Raw genomic sequence first — 18,637 nt, forward strand, 5'->3', positions numbered from 1 at the left:
TAAACTGTCACATGCATCAAGGAAGCAGGCAGTCCTCTGGTGTTGCTGCTTGTCACACTGCATCCTCTGACAGAGTCGTATGGAGCTTCACAAGATGGACCAAATGTTTTCATCTACAAAATAAGATAACATAAATGAAAAATCCAGTCATCACAAACCTTTTGGGCTGGCTAAATCATATTAAATCATTGTTGAATGAGGCCTGATCATTTCTGTATTATTGCTTCAATATGATCATTCACTGATAGACAGACTGCACAGGAACATATTCACCGTACAGCTTATGATTCACCATATCAGATCTTTTTAACAATACTCTTACTACACTTTTACCATACTTTAGACTATTTTTTGTTATAGCCTAAATATCTCCTCATCTTTGTGTCTGACAGCAAACCTGTCTCCTACAAATTATGTTTGTTTATTACTGTTTAATAATTAGCCTCAGTTGTGTGGTGATAAGGTAATCACTGCCTGGATTATGTTCAGAAACAACACTTTTTTGAGTGAATGAAACACTGATTTTCCTCATTATGTTAATAAATGTAATTTATAGGAGACAGTAGACACCTGAGACACGCCCACACCTGGGCTAACGTTGCACACACTATAGTTATCACACAGCATGATTAAAAAGAGGATCGTGTAGATATAGTATAAGCACTTACCATCAGTCATCTCTTTAACTAGGTCACGTCTTCTCATGTCTCCTCCGGTGAACAGCAGCTAGCAGGCGCCGCTGTTGTGAAGTTTGCGGCTCCACTTGTACTCCCTAGCTATCGCAGTCTCTTTAACATTGTCCTCGTTTAGATAACTACAGTCAGAGACATTGTATGCTACCATCGGCTCATCCATTAGCACAATATCTTCCTCCTCATCTTCCTCCAACTCACTCTCTCCGGCATTATCTTGGCTAACGTTAGCCGGACCGTCCGCGTCCTAGTCGGAGGTCCCGCTGTCTCTCTCTCCTCTCGTCTCCTCACCTACCGGTGCGGTGAAATAGTCCATAATTAACTCTGTCCAGGTGAGTCATTCCATGAAAATGGCACAATTTGAGTCCCTCACACCTCTTTAGGTGTAATTCATCTATTGGGTCACCAAAATGTATATTAAAACAGCTTTACATATACATTGGAATGTATCCTTTAATACAGTGTAAAAAACATGAACTAAATTTGTTCTTTTTATGTGAAATAATCAAGTTTTTTAAGTTGACACCACCTATTTTGTCATGTCCCTAATGGCCTCGCTGAAAGCATACTTTGAAAATACCAAATAAAACTATTAAAAAGTAAATACATTTTTATATCAACCTCAACATCTAGTTGTGCTCTTTTGCTGGTGATGTTGTTGTTTTTTAATTTTTTGTTAATTATTCATTAAAATCACAAATTTAGTTCTGTACCTCGGTTACCCCTCAACCCCGTTACACGAATGATTCCACCCCCATAAATACAATGGTATCATCTGACTGAATCACTGAAATCACTGAAATCACTGAAGTCTTTTGGACAACAGGACCACAGAGACAGGCAAGTTCCTCCCTTCTTTTCCTTTATTTTGGTCATTTATCTTGTGATATTGTGGTTGTAAAACTCAATGACTCAACACCGTTACATGAAAAAAAGATAGAAAACTATTACTGATGAAAAAGGTTTTTGTTATTTTATGAATATATGCTAATTCTGAATCCATGCATGCCATGTGCTCTCTCTCTGGAATTCACTACATTGAGCAGCGGCCATTTTGTGCAAAAATCTCAACCCCGTCACACTCAACCCCGTTATGTGTTTTACTGTAACGGGGTTGAGATTTTAATACTTTGGTTGTTAAGTTATCCAATTTTTTAATAAATTGATATTATATTCATCAACATTCTTATACCACATGCATGCTGAATCTGATTTATGTTCCATGTTTAAACTTTGAGTAAGATGGCACCAACAACAGCAGCAGAAAGGCAGAGGGAGTATCGGGCACGCCTTAAAGCTGATCCTGAAAGAAGGGAGAGATACCTGCAGAGTGAACGTGAGAGATGGAGAAAGAATGTAGAGGCAGGGAAGAAGAAAGCAATTGAAGACCTGAGTGAAAGAGAACAGTGTAAGAAAAGAAAAATGTGGATAGCAGCTTACCATAGGAGCAAGGAGAAGAGAGAAGTTCTCAAGAACTTGAGCACTCCTCCACAGAGTCCAGATCAGGGAGATCAGCCAGAGCAGCCAAGATCTTCGAGGTAGGGCAATGGGTAGTTAACAGTGTTGTGTTGTGAAAATGATTCACAATGTCATTTTAGAAACAGGGAAGGGAGGAGAGAGAGGGCCTAGCTTTCCAGACAAAATCTCTTTTTCAAAATTTTTGTTTTGTTCTGTAGGCAACGTCTGGTGGCTCGGAAGAAGGACAGAAGAGAAAAGAATAAGCTCAAGAGGCAAATAGCTGAACTACAGGAAAAACTTGAAAAAGAAAGAAAAAAGAAGGAAAAATACAAAAAAGGTGCCAACGTGCAAAGAAGTATTCGGATTCACCATTGTCAAAAATAACCCGACTAAGTTCAAATTGCCCCGTTAACCCCCAAATCAAAAAAACCTTACTTTACCATGAATCACTTATTCAGGATATTAGTAACAAATACAAAAAAGCCACCAAGGACAGGGAAAGGCAGCTGATTGCCAAAGTCATGACGGGGAGAATTATCAAAAAATACAGGCTGCAAAAATTTGCAAATGAGTCCCTTGGATTTTCACATAAAAAATGTCAACATCATGACAGTCTTCATTTTGAGAGAAAGAAGACCAGCAGGTTCACTGAGGATTTCAAAAAAAGAATTAAGGCATTCTATCTCAGAGATGATGTGAGTAGAATACCACAGGAACCAAACAAACACTCACAAAGAGCAAAATAAAAATGCAAAAGAGGTTCCTGATGGATACACTACAGAATATCCACAAACGATTTTTGGCAGAAAACCCAGACCAGAAGATATCCTACTCCCTTTTTTGTCATCTTCGCCCCTTTTGGGTCGTGAATCCAACTCTCTCTGAACGTGACACATGCATGTTTAAATTGCATGAAAATCTCAGCTTTCTGGTAGTGAAGCTCTGTCAGATGAAACTCATTGAGACTGCCAACATTGAAGAGTTGATAGAAAAGGTTTGCTGCAACTCATCTAGCAAGAGTTGCATGTATGGAGAGTGTGTCCATTGCAAGGACAAAACTGTCCACATCACAAGTGTGTACAACTGCACCTCAAACACATCGTTTACCCAGTGGGTAACAGAGGAGAAGGAGATAAACAAAAAGGGAGAAAAGGCAACTGTCAAGGTGACAGTCAAGAAATCGGTTGAGGGCACACAAGAGGACCTCGTTGAGCTCTTCCACAGCTATGTAAAGAGATTTAAAATGCATCACTTTAACATCAAGCAGCAGTATGCCTTCTGCCGTGAGCTGAAGAAGAACATGTCAGGGGAAGAGGCTCTGATACATGTTGACTTCTCAGAAAACTACAGCTGTAAATACAGTTCTCAAGTTCAGGCGGTCCACTTTGGGGCTTCACATCAGCAGGCCACCCTTCATACAGGTGTGATGTATGTTGGCGGACACCCAGAGTCTGTGTGTTTTAGCACCATCTCCCCCAGTAGACATAAAGGCCCTCCAGCAATATGGCAGCACCTAAATCCTGTGCTGGATTACCTTCAAGCCCAACATCCACAAGTGTCTGTGCTGCACTTTTTGAGCGACGGACCCTGTACTCAATATAAACAACGAGGCAACTTCTACCTTTTCACTACAGAACTGGACAGAAGAGGATTCAAGGCTGGGTCTTGGAATTTTTTCGAGGCTAGTCATGGAAAAGGAGCACCAGATGGTGTCGGGGGGGCCTTAAAAAGAGCAGCTGACATAATGGTGGCAAAGGGTAGTGACATCCCAGATGCAGAAGAGTTATTCAGGGCCTTGACTGAAACTAACACAACTGTGAAACTGTTCTTTGTGAACAGTGAAGATGTTGAGGAAGCAATGGAGAACATGCCAAAGCTGATTCCAGCTGTTCCTGGAACCATGAGAATTCACCAGGTCATCACTCTGGCTCCAGGAGAACTGATGGTTCGTGATGTAAGCTGCATGTGCACAACAAGGAGGTAGTTCAACTGCAAGTGCTTCAACACTCAGTGTTTCAGTTTTGGCCAGAAGATGGAAATGGCTGTGTCACAGCCAGCCAGAAGGGGGAATCCAGAAAAGGAAATCCAGTGGGAAAGTCCAGAGCTGATTGGGAAATGGTGTATTCTAAGATATGATGATGACTTGTACCCAGGCATCATTCTAAAGATACAGGAAACACATGTCCAGGTCAAATGCATGCATCGTGTTGGCTCAAACCGATTCTTCTGGCCTCATCAGGATGATCTCCTCTGGTACCTGTTTGATGATGTCCTTGAACTCATTCCTCCCCCACAGCCGGTGACAAAGCGCCATGTGGAAGTCTTGAAAGAGGTGTGGAACCGACTCACAAGATGAATTCAATGAAAAAAGAGTCACAGGCATGCATACGCATACAGACACACCTACACAGGAACACACATGCACACACACACACACACACACTGAGACAGACATAGGCACTGATACTGACAGACACATTGAAATCAGTTGACTGTTTGATTATTATTGTTATTACTATCAGTTCATCAGGCACAAGGTCAAAGTGCCTTTTAATAGTATATCTGACCATATGAGGCTTGGCTCTTATGCCTGGACACACACACAAGTTTTATCATCTTAAAAAACTTCCATTTTATTATCTGAAACTATTGTGCAGTAACATATGAAAAATGCTGTAACAATATTGGATGAATTTGCATTTAGATGAATTTACTACATTATTACACACTATGTTACATTTGAGCAATTCACTTTACAGTGTTTGACTGTTGTTAGTTGTTGTTAATATGTTGTTGTGGTTGTTTTTACTTAGGTTAATAAAACTCAATTCAACTGCAATTCACATCTGTTGTCCTTCTTATGGTTACATAATGAAAGATAATGCTAACAGAAAGACCTATACAGTGAATTTGAGATAATAAAAAAAAAAAAACTATTTACATGGAAATTGTATTTGTCCCTTCAACCCCGTTACCATCTTCAACCCCGTTATGCTACTCTCAACCCCGTCACACCTACATTTTCATACATTATTTTTTTTAAATGTTTAAATGCAGGTAAAACATAGCATTTCATGTGATAATAAGGACATTACAATAATAACAATACAAATAAAACAATTTAATTACATTTTCAGAAACATGAAAAATCTCAAACATAAACGCACTTTGTTTTGAACAAACATTTCATACTTTACAATAAAGATCTGAATGTGCACCACATTGCCTTGGTGTCCTGAAATGTTTTTTTAATAACATTTTTAAAAGTAAAACAATCTCAAACACAAGTGCACAAAAATTGGATTTGTTTTAAACAAAGACTTTATAACCATTTTAATTTTTTTATAAATCCATCAAACATACAGTAACTGCAGTAACTTGACAAAAGAATTAATCAATTATGTTTATCATACTATTTTCATCAGAACCTTGTATTATAGTAAATAATGTAATCATTCACAAAGCCACAAATGCTTCTATTAAAACAGTTTGTGATGATGCATAATGATTTCATCAAACTTGAAAATCATAACATGACTTCTGGGTATTTTAATGCATATGTAATAGATTAAAACAGTAAATAAATGACTAATGAATACATAATTACCACAGTGAAATTGCATGCTCCATCTTTTTTTTACATTTTTCTCATGATATTGTACAAAAAACTAAATGTTAAATTTCATTTCTGAAATACTGAGAAAACAATACTCAAATTGTACAAAAAACTATTCCAAAAAATGTTAACATAAAGTATTTTTTGTATGTTAGTCTTAAATTAAATATAAAAGCACAATAACTGCCTATCTAGGACATATATCTATTATCAAAAACACTCTACAATGGTCGCACCACATGATACCTGGTCGCACCAAATGATATTTTCATGTTCAGTCAACATTTACAGGCAAATAATTAGCATCCTTAACAAAACAATCTAGCTTTACACAAAAGGCAAGTTTACATTTTCTAATCAAAATATATATTTGTAGAAATAGTTTAATATTCATAATTTTTTTGAGGTCATACCACATGATATCCAGAAATGGCAACTACATACCAACCGTTAAAAGCGATATGTTTTATCAAATTTGAGAAAGATTAACAAAACTGCTTGCTGTCTCCAAGGGTTCTTGGCAAACTGTTGGATGATGCAACTTCCTGTCTTGGTCTGGATTTCAAAGTTAACGTCCCAAAGTGGTAATTTCTTGATGGTTGCACCACATGATATTTCATAAAATGGACATCCTCGGACAAAGTTTGCTTGTATGTTATAATGGAACTATAACTACAAATGCCTTGAAAATTTGTACAGGACGAAAAAACACTTTGAAAATCATGCCAAATGGGAAAGAAAATATATTTGAACAGATTTAGGGTCATTTTATAGACGTTTTCGAAACAAAAATGAAGGCCGGACAGTCGCACCACATGATATTTTGACACTTTAAAGAGCACAAAAATTGCCAACAACTAACTGTTTTTGAAAGGTTAAAGTAGGTTTATATGTGGGAGATATACTGCATACCTGTGGTTTCTTTTTACGAGTTTAAACTCGTAAAAAATACAGTCGGACAAAAAACTTGGGCGTCACGTCATTGACCCATGTCACGTTACATGTTATGTTATTGTTATCGCTCTGACTTACAAGTGTGATGTTTACAGTGAGTGTTGTGTAAATGTTACTATGTGATGTTGTTTATATATGTGTTAATAAGTTAGTAAGTTAGGTGAAGTGTGTTTCAGAAGTGGGATAGTGTTAATTAGAGACATTGTGTATTTATACTGTGAACTGTGTCCAGCTCAGGGTCACGGGAATGCCTTTATATAATTTATTTATTATTATTTGCTTCACACCATTGGCATAGCCACGGGTGTGCCAGGGTGTGCCGGTGCCACCCACAGAGGCAGCTGGCACACCCAAAAAAATTGCCGTCAGATGATGCGTTGCGACACCTGGGCAGGTGTGCACCCATCAGGAGTGATTCTGATTTGCGCTCCTTGTTGATTATGATCCTTGACAGACAGCTGGTCGAACTGAACAACCGTTTTCAGAGTGACTCTTATGGAATAATGAAGGCTGCTGCCTCCCTGCTGCCTGCGTCTGACGCAATTTGCCAGCTGGACGCATTGCGTGCGCCGTGCAGGCATTATGGACTTCGTTTGGAGGCCTCTGAACTCACTGTGTTTGGGTAACTCATCAGGCGTAAAGTTGATGGGGGACATCAGTTCCCGTCCCTTATTGAAGTCTTGGATTCATGTGACAAAGATGTTTTTCCCAACATGAACTGTTTACTGCGTATTCTGTTGTCACTGCCTGTCACAAGTTGCTCTGTGGAGCGCCTGTTTTCGGTTGTGAACAGGATTAAATCCACCAGCAGAGCTACAATGATCACAGTGAGACTTAACAGCATTTCGTTGCTCATATTTGAAAAAGAGCTCGCGGAGAAACTGGACTCCGATGAAATAATAAATGCGTTCAAGGCCAAGCCACGCCGTCTTGCCCTGTACATTGAGAGTTGCGCAGTGTGCACAGGTGAGCGCAGTATCGTTGTATCCTTTACTCTGCTGCTAAGCCCAATGTGTTCAGATGGTTAAATAGTTTTTTTGATCACACGTAATGTGGATACGTTATGGCTCCGTGCATGAGTAAGTGCATGAATATTATATTTCACTATGTTCATCTCATTGGGCACGCAATGTCTGTGTGTGTGTTGTGTTTTTGCGGTGTGATTTTGAGAACACAAAGTGTGCTTTTTCTATTACTTTGTTATGCTGGGCTTACACCAAACGATTTCCCCAGTCCCAGACTAAAAACTGAAAGTCTTTACTAAATCTAGGAGTTTTACTGGAGTCACGGCGCTCCCGTCATCTCCATGGTTAAGTTTAAGGTAGTAATCTGCTCTGTTTCATATCAGTCTTTTCATAGTCTTTGGTTTGGATCATATCAAACGTGTTTAATATTATCTCAAGTGTCAGTGATGTAACAAAACCACCAACCAGTAGATGAGCGGGGAAAATGTCCCCGGTTCCAGACCGGCCAGTAAAACCACTTCCACAGGAAAAAGTAACATCACAATAATGCTAGTCAGCTCAGTCCTCAATACAAATATAGTGATGTCATATATTTACGGCCACAAACGGGATTTTGGGGGCGCTGTTTCTTAGTGAAGAGAACAGTAAGGAAAAATGTATAAATAAATGTAGGCCTATACATAAATAAGTAATAAAAAATTGATAATTAATGTATGATTAACTAAATGAGAGTTGAAAGAGCTGATAAATATAAATATTCAATTAAACACATAATTAAATAGGGCATAAATGTATATCATGAATTCATACATGTTCCTTTCCTTTATTCTTCCTTATATCTATTTTAACTGTAAAATAGTCAACTTTTCATGTCAGAAAAACCGAAACCCTTTTTCAGCTTTGTGAGGGGCATTTTGTGGCGTCTATTCTTCTTTTTATTGTTTTTGTTTTTTTTCAACACAAACCACTGCACACACTAGAGCAGCTGGAGCCAAAAGCTGCTTCTCCTCCATTTAGTCAATTTTTACTTAGAGCATGATGAGGAAAAAAAATGCATGGTAGGTAAAAAATGCTAAAAGAATCTAGTTGTAGTCTTGAACATAGTGACCCTGAAAGATTGACAGTCTTTGTAGAATCTCAGTGTGAGACTAGGCTGGGACTAAACACTCTAAACACTTGTCTTTAGATGTGAGCAGGTGTGAGCTGATAGGCTAGCAGGAGTCTTTTCCAAATCTTTTCAAAGTCTTCTGGTGTATAGGGAGCATTATCGATTTATTTGAGAGCACGTCACAAGTGAATGTTTAGACCTGCTGTGAACTAACTGTTGACTATTACTGAAGAGAATGTGTGGATATGTTGTTGTTGTGTTAATAATGTTGTATTCCAGAGACACATTCTTTTGAATGTTTGTGGAGGTGTAATACTCTGTTGAAATTTGGCACACCCAGTATTGCTGGTACACACCCAATGTCTTTTTTCTGGCTACGCCAGTGCTTCACACGAGAATGCCCGTGAGGAATGAAGGCTGGGAACAATAAACCTGCTGCTGTGAAAAAAGTTTAGACGAACGTTACACAATTTAACTGTCAACAAGGAGCAGAGGAGGTCTGAAAGACAGACAGCGCTCCGTGTGAACGTGAGGAGGAGGGGAGCGTCAGTCGGATCACTCATAAACAATCGCTCTGATAAAACACCCAAAACAGAGTGAGTGTTTTTAATCATGCCATGGTGGCTGGACCCCTCTCCACTGGGTCCCTATTTATTTCAGCACCTGGGCCTTGTTCCCCGAAGGAATAAAAGCTGGATGTCAGAGTTGTTTGGGCTCTCTCTCCACCTGTACTAAACCCATCAACATAAGGAAAAGTCATTATTGAGTGGAGGGGACTTTAAATACTATCTACCTTTACTTCAACAGCTGCATAATATCTCCCTCAAGAGATATGATTGTTTCTGTTCTTTCAAAGCATTAAACACAAACTATTTTAATAACAATTAAAAACCACAATACATTTATATGATTATGTTTGATGGAGTATTTATGCTTCACTATTAAATTACACATTTTTTAAAATTAGATACTTTTGTTGACATAATTATGACATGGTATAAAATATTAACGGGGTTGTGCTTTTGTCAGTTGATGGAACATGTGGAAATGTTTTTTTTCTTCTTTTGTTGTAATTTTCTTATATATAAAAGCTGCAAAAAAAAAAAGTTAAATCCAACTGGAAAAATCTGATGAAATTGGAAGAAATTTTCTTTTTAGCACTTTAATAGTTGTTTGAAGCTCAAATTAATATGAAGTGTATCCTCTGTTGTACCATTTAAGAATGATGTATTTATACTTAATTACAGCAATACCACAGAAAAGTCTGGGGCAAAGTGACCTTTCACAAGGTGCCAAATCTCTAGCAACTAAAATAACGTTAAACCATAAATGTTTGGAGGCATAGTCCCGATTTATCGTAGTCTAAAATGTAAAAATGAGATGAACGATGGAAGTTAATGACTACCGCATGGAGACAGAACGAGACATCAAGACAATAGCCGAAAACTACACAGCTGCAGCAAACACTGGAGAGAACAGACAACAGAAGACAAATGATCACTTGAGGATGAAAGTAAAGGAGAGGGACACTTACTATAAAACATATCAATGTGACATGATGTGTAATCAAATGTACATTTATATTTACCCCTGCAATAAAGTACTCAAAGAAGAAATTTTAACGAAAAGAAACTGACACACTCCTTTACAAACACTGCACCTTTATAAAGCGCATCAAATTTTACTTCACTCAGGAATATTTGAGGGATAAAAAAGAGAGAGAGAGAGCGCTGGAGGCAATCAAACAGTTAATTTTTAACTCATGTTCCTGATCTGCCTACTTTATTTTACTAGTTATATATTGATGGAGTTGTAAACCTCCTTACCTCAGTGTGGAATGAAGGTTTGAACTGTGAGTTACCATCTGGCTATTCACGTCATTACTACAGTGCAGTTTTTGTTTTATGGACGGACATGACGTCAACATCTGACCAAAGTTTGCTGAGTGAGTCGGTGAGTTTCATTGTCTGATTATCACGTTCGTTTTTGTAGTTTTTCTCATTGCGTATCAACTTTAATCGTGGTCGTATCTGCTCGTTGTTGTGGTTAATAATTAGGGGTCTTGATGACTATAATCTGTGGCTGTCTGTAAGTATTTAACTCACTCCCTGTGCAGTAGTTGATGTTACTGAGGTCATATTATGGGCTTTCTTTACTTGTGTTGTTACTTGTTGCTGATGTCTGCAGACAGCGAGTCGGGACGGAGCCTAATGCCTTATCTTCATAAATTAAGAAGATAAGGCATCAACAAAATGAGAAACAGGTAGGGTTATTAATTGAATGATCAATTAATCAACTGAAGAGTAAACAATTTGATTTAAACTAATCAGAAATTAATCAAACAAAAGACAGAAAATTAAAGGGTCTCTGGCCAGAGATATGAACTCAACAATTAACCATGATTAATCCATTTTAAAGACACAAAGGAGGGCTCAAAATGAGCAGTTCCCCTCCCAAATGGAAATTAAATTATTACAATAAATAAACAAATTGCTCCTGTGTGTGTGTGTGTGTGTGTGTGTGTGTGTGTATTCTTTCCAATAACAAGGTGTCAGTAAGCCAGTGGTACTTTTGCTTTTATTTTTTGACCCAGTACCAAAGGAAATGGTGAAAGTGTTCTGCTGCAGCCATAGATGAAGACTATCATGGATTTCAGACATTGTACAAGAAGGGAGTACATGGCCATCTTCCCCTTTCTGGCTATGGCTGTGCTAATATTTGTGCTACGTAACATGGAGATCCTGAAGGTAAGAACTTTGTTTTGTGAGATCACTTGAATAGTTGCACATATATGCCTCCCAAAGGGCCCTCAATTGACAAAGAAGAATTTAATAATTGACCCGCTTAAAAGTTTTTACGGTCTGGCCATGTCTGTGTCTTTACTGGTTTTCTTTGTCATTCAGGAGAGTGTGCTACCTGTGGCTTTTGGGACTGGGCTCACTGGCCAATCACAACTGAGATAATTAAACTTGTGTTTACGTAATTGGCTCCCACACTACTTTACAGTTTATTGCCAGGGCCTAACAGTAGCTATTGTTGCGGCTGCAGACAGTTGATAAATTCTTTCCACATTCAACCTCCAGGAAATGACATTTGATGTTTCGCAATCAGAATTTCCACAACTTGTTCCAATTACATTAGGAAAGTCTAGAAGTGCCACACAATTTAATTTCTTAGACCCATCAAAGTTAGCATAAGGTTAAACTGTAATTTGGATTTGTCAGCCGACAGAAGTTGGTTTAGAGTACAAACTAACATTGAATGGCTTTCCTCTGGAACTGTTTATTGGCTCTTGAAATGGTTTAATTAATTTGATATTAGTGTATTTGTTTGATAGGACTTTTTCTCTATCTCTCAGTCCCAGTTTCAGCAAAACCTGATCACAACCAGCATCGTTGCTCTGAATGATTCTACTCAGCATGACATGCATCAAGGCTTCTGCACCTCCCAGCCACTGTCTCCAGAGGATGCTGTGGAGGAAATCCTCCTTCTAGAAACCATTGCTTGGCCTGAACCTCCACTTTTGCCAGCTCCTCTTTCCCTGGATCAGACCAGTGATCCAGCTAACAGCTCCTTCACCATTCTCCCAGGGAGGGGAGGAGGACAGTGGCATGTAGGGGATCAGCTGGAGGTTCTGATCAAAATGTCTGACTTCCAGGACCGTCCCAAGAAGTTTGGGGGGGACTTCTTACTCGCCCAGCTGCGCAATCAGGAGCTTGGTGCAGGTGTGGCTGCCTACGTCCAACACAGCAGCCGCTGTGCAACTACACTGACCCCCGTACAGGCGAACCTTGGTTCTGTTACAAGCCAAAGAAACTGAGCTGTGATGCCAGGATCAGCCACATAAGGGGAGACATAAAAAACAATCTTGAAAACAAGCTTTTAAAAAGGTGAGAAAGCAGGGAAATATCTGTATGTGAATGTAGTAGAGCATTCAGCTGCTAAATGCTCTGCTACATTCACCAGCTAGAACCAAATCAGTAAAGTTGCGGTGTGGTTAGGTACTCTATTTGGAGGCTAAATCATGCTTAAGTCACAGTGAGTCAGGGCAATGGCAACTCTACAGACAAGGGGTTTTCGATTGTATCCCTGAAGGGTCTGCATCAAGGTTAGATGTCCAGAACCATTTCTGCTAACAACATTTTATTTAAAATATTGAATCAAATCCCTTCTAACTTAAGAAGTTCTAAAACCCTTCTAAAACACAACAATACCATTCATTCAAGTAAAGAAATGATTGTCAAAATACATTTATGTTTGCCTTCAATCAGTTGCTTGCAACTCAGCCATGAATTTAAAGCAAAAGATTAAAGTTCAAGACAGCCAAAATATAATAATGTTTACCTGGCTGCAGCAGATGTCGCAATAAATCAACACACACACCTTTTATGATTGGGCCAGCAAGGAACCACTGCAATGTTGTTCTCCTGTACTGTATTGTGTGACATGGATTTACAAAAGAACTGTGTGATATGTAGGCCTGCATTGTTTTTGCTAAATGAAATTTTTTTGGGGGAAACAACAAAACAAAATCGAGGCCGACCAACATGGCTCTGACTGTTTCTAACCCAGCCAGACACGACTTAGTTATCATTATTATTTTAAACTCATATTCTCACAACTACAGTATATTGACACTTGTTGTAAAATTGTGTACTAGAGGAAAGTAGACAAAGACACACATTCTGTATCTGAAATCAAGTTGAAAAGTCAAGACAATAACATGGATAAAAGCCAAATCAGAAAAAAAAACCTGCGGTAGCAACTTGTCAGTAATAAGGCAGCCAATGCCCTAAAGCATGTTACTTTATTGTCTATTTTACACTTAATGGGACCATAATTTAAAAACTGAACATCATGCTATGTTTAAAAAAAGCCATAAAAGTAAAGGTGATTTCTCATTGAATTTTACAATACAACATCCTTTTGCAACTAGTGGTGTTGCCCCCTGACTGGGAGGTTGCTGCTTGGAGATTATCCAGCCTCAACTAGTTAGACTGGTGTGTTCCAGCAGATATTTTTTCCCATGCTGTCATGAACATAAAAAGGTGACTATGCAAAATGTCTAGGTACCTGTTAAAACAGGGCCTCAACCCAGGTTATGGGCTGTAAAACCAAAACAATTGAAACTGAAGGATGCTACAACGTTCTGTAGAGCTGAGGGAAACGGCAAACCCTGGTGGTAACTATCTGTGGGTTCAGCACTATTATCAAGCATTACACATTATACATATAAAAATGTTAATTAGTGCAGCTTTAACTCACAAAAAGAGTTTTTACTGTTTGTAGTTTTAACTACATTTCAGATTGTTGGCCTTTTTTGGTTTTATGTTGTTAATTGTGTAGTGTGTGTAAGTTAAATGTTTATTATATTTGCTTTTCCTCAGTGGTGTCAACATGAAAGTCTACATTCCTGCTTCAGGACCTGCCAGTGTCCTTGTGTTGCCAAAAAATGAAGGTAAAGCATGATTTTTACAACTGCCACTACTGCCTATGATAATAATAGTTCAGAACAGAATGTATTACAGACAATGAAAGTAAAACAGGCAGACAAAAACATTTTAAAACTTACCATGAGAGACTCTCCCCTTGACAATTTTAAGTGATTTCCTATTAACTGCATTTGTGCCTTATTACATATGTGTTGGTGGATATGTTATTTATTACATTTATACACACATTTCAGGTGGAAGGTGACAATTCAGAATATAATGCAGTCAGGCTCTCAGACATTCTGTATTGCTTTCAGATATTATTCTCTAGATCAACTTTTCTTATTTAATGTTATCTGCTCAGTGAACATGCATGTCGGCATGATTCCACTTTGCACCTTCTATTGTTAGATGTAACCTCTTTGAATCCAAATGTGTCACTTTTTCATGTAAGTGACACATAATATTATTTTAATTAATTTAGACACTTATTTAAAGACACCGCCACTAGTCAGTACGTTTACATTACACTTGAAAAAAACAAATTATTGCCTTAATCCGACTATAACTGGACAACTGAAGTGCATGTAAACGTGTTAGTCCGATTAATGTCGGAGTTCTCTAACTCCGATTAAGACACCTTCGATTTTCAGCGGCATGTATGACAAGACAACGCATGTGCTCATGCTCCGCATGCTCCACCCCCGTGCTGGTGTATGACCCCGGAACAGAAACATTCAAGAAAGCCGGTCGCAGTAACGGGTCAGTAGCAACGGCACAAAGAGTCAAACCGAAGACAGGTTACTGTTGTAGCCCTCCAACAGGATCCTGCGTTCTTGTCTGCCCCTCAAACAAGTTGAAAAAAGAGGGATTGGTGCGATAGATGACGAAGGATAAGCTTGTTACACCTCTTTTTTCTTTTTATTAGTTTTCGGCATTGTGGTGTTGACAAATAAAAGTAATTGCACAAGGATGTCTCTGTTAACCTTTTCTCTCGAGCCTGTAAAAATGCATAATGTTGACCTCTAGGTAATTTTCTTTATTTTCATTATTTAAAAAAATCAAATAAATAAATGCTATAAGATGTTTCTTGGAAAAAAATGTAAACAATAAATAATAATAGATTATGAAATATCTAAAAAATCTTACATGATCTCTGTTTGGGACATATCTATATAAAAACCTACACCCTTGAGATAAGGGTTGTATGTGCAAAGTCCAATTAGGCTTCAATCTCTAACAAGGCACAAACTAAGCCATTTTATGCCATTTTGGTCTGTAAGTAGTAGTGTGATTGTAAAAAAAAAAAAAAAAACATTACGGAGAGAGTATTTATAGATACTATAGATGGATGACGCTGATTGTAATCTATATTATATTATTAAATCCCATCAAAATACCAAAATGAATAGTGAATTAATCCAACTGTCTTTTTTTTATTTGCAATCACATAGAACAGACAGGCGTACAAACATCATTAGTTGAATAGCTTCCAGTAAGATCCATCTTTTCGTTTTTACAGTGTGTTATTAATACAAAAAAAAAGAAATAAAAAGCAACATGGGGTGCTTTTTCATTCATAAATAAACGCATTAAATTACAAACATGTAAATACACAGGTGTTTATGACTCACATATATTGAATTAAACAACGGAGCGGTATTAGGGCAATATATGATTTCCACTTCTCCGAGAGTTCTTTATATTTAGTTTCCTGGAGTTTCAATGGAAAGGTGATCTGCTCCATTATAAAAATGTCATAAATTATGTCGTACCAGTCTTCAATAGTTGGAGGAACTGGTTTAAGCCATTTTTTGGTTATTGCCTTTCTGGCTGCTATACTCAATATTCCAAAGAAGTATCTAGTTTTTGAGTTTGTAGGTGGGTTTGGGGTCCCAGAGAAAAGGTGGTTCCAATTAAAAGTGACATTCGTCCCAAATGCAGCCATGGGAAAAAAATATAAGACCACCCTTGTTTTCTTCAATTTCTTGTTCATTGAAATGCTACAACTTAAGGTACATTTGTTTGGACAAATATAATAACAAAAATATCTCATAAGTGTTTAATTTAAGAGCTGATATTTGCATGATATCAAGAGCATGACATTTTCCATGGTTTTCTTGATAATAACCAAAATCATAATCAAGAAAAAAATAATAATAATAATAATAATGAAATGACATCCACAAAAAGAGTAATTGTATGTTCAGCTCACGCATACTTATACCTTTTATATTATTATCCTGATTAATCCCGATTTAGAGCTTCAATAAATATGGAAAATAGAAGGGGACAGCCCTGTCTGCCCTTTTTTTAATCTAAATGGGTTTGATTAATTTATCCTACTAGTTTAGGAAGAGATCTTGGTTTTGGGCTTTTCATGGGATTTGTGTACAAGAAAATTTTTATTCCCACCCTTATCCTTTAACTTCCTCTCAGGTCAACCAGAGGAGAAGAGCAGCATTGTGACATCTGGACCCTCTGGTTATTACTACCAGGGTGCGTGGCGAGCACTAGATGGCACCACAGTTCACCAATTCAACACCGCCTCTGCCATCACTCAGTGTCTAAAAGGCAAAGTGGTCCTCATGTATGGAGACTCCACCATCAGGCAATGGTTTACACACTTCATCGCAGCACTTCCAGGTATCTTATCCACAGGGGTTTCTGGAAACACTTTTATTTTCTTACCACTGCATGTTAATTTGTTCTCTCTGTAATACTTTCAGGTCTTAAGGGGTTTGATCTGCACACCCACAAGCAAGCTGGACCTTTAATGGCCTTAGACTATGCAAACCACATCTTGATGATGTTTCGCTGTCATGGTCCTCCTATCCGCTTTGGCCCAGTCCCAACCACTGAACTTCGTTATATTGCCAATGAACTGGATGATGTAACTGGAGGCATCAACACTGTTGTCGTTCTTGGCCTCTGGGCTCACTTCAGCACTTTCCCCGTGGAGATCTACATCCGGCGACTTCAGAACATCCGCAGGGCGGTAGTGCGGCTGCTGGACAGGTCTCCAGGTACGCTGGTCGTCATCCGGACGGCGAACCCCAAAAAACTTTATGAAACAGTAACCATCAGTGACTGGTGCACATTGCAGCGTGATAAGGTGCTGAGAGCTATGTTCAAAGGGCTGAATGTTCATCTGATCGATGCCTGGGAGATGGCCCTAGCTCACAACCTCCCTCATGACCTCCACCCACAACCTCCTATTATTAAGAATATGATTGACATTCTCTTGTCCTACATATGCCCTCAAAAGGGCAGCTAGATGTTTGGTTGTTGGTGGAGGAGTGGTGATTGAAGAGTTTACATCTGATTGTGGCAACATGTACATATGCAAGGGTTTGGATATAATTATTCAGGGTATCCGCAGGGTCTTAAAAAGTCTTATAACGTATAAAATCCAATAATTTGGGGGGCGTCCCCAGTGGCACACCCGGTAGAGCACATACCATAGAGGCTCAGCCCTCGCAAGTAAGCGGCCCGGGTTCGAATCCGGGAAGGCTTTGATTTTTGAGGACGCTATAATATAACTACAAAACGAAACTAAGTACCTGTGCAGCCCGGTCAGAATTTCTCGAGCCAAACTGGCTCGAATTAGAACAAGAGACATGTCAGCCTAACTCTATGGGTGCCATTCTTCTAGCACCTTGCACTATTGAGAAGTCTTTATACAATTGCAATGTGATGATCCATAGTACAGTGCGCATTTGGAAACAAATTAAGTCACACTTTAAGTTGAAACCTATATGTAATGCACTTCCTATCGCTGGAAACCCTACCTTTCCACCATCCATTATGGATAATACCTTCAATCTCTGGAGGAATATAGGCATCCATACAATAGGAGACCTATACATTAAGGGCATATTCGCATCCTTTGCACAATTACAGAGTAAATATAATCTACCAGGAAGTGGTTTCTTTAGATTTTTGCAAATTAGAGACTATGTGAGAACACATCTGCAAGACTTTGAGACTTTTAAAGGCTCTTGTCTTGATCGATGCCTCCGGCCCATGTCTTGCTCAGAAAAATCGATATCTTATATATATGACACCTTGCAATCTATCAGTCCAGTGAACTCCACCCTAATAAAGACAAAATGGGAGGAAGAGATGGGCACTGAGAGCTCGGACACTCTGTGGGAAAAGAGTTTAGAACACACTCACCGATGCTCCAATAATGCCAGGCACTGCCTAATCCAATTTAAAGTAGGTGGTAGGGTAGGTGGGGGATATTTGCTTAGGTTTTGTCTTTTTAGTTTATCATTTCTTTATCTGTATTTTGCATCCTACATATTTGACTGTTCATTCATTTTCCTTTGTTATATTATAAAACAAAAAGAGGGCGCTGTGTCCTGGCTGCACACTTTCCTGTATGGATATACATTGCTCACTTGTGT

At 38.5% G+C, this 18,637-nt stretch overlaps 1 pseudogene; it reads left to right on the top strand.

Annotated features, from left to right (window-relative positions):
* Positions 1-10,581: 10,581 nt before the first annotated feature.
* LOC131960883 (NXPE family member 3-like) lies at positions 10,582-17,916 on the top strand (annotated as a pseudogene).
* Positions 17,917-18,637: the final 721 nt, after the last annotated feature.

Source organism: Centropristis striata, chromosome 22 (genome assembly GCF_030273125.1).
Source record: "Centropristis striata isolate RG_2023a ecotype Rhode Island chromosome 22, C.striata_1.0, whole genome shotgun sequence".
NCBI classification, from domain to species: domain Eukaryota; kingdom Metazoa; phylum Chordata; class Actinopteri; order Perciformes; family Serranidae; genus Centropristis; species Centropristis striata.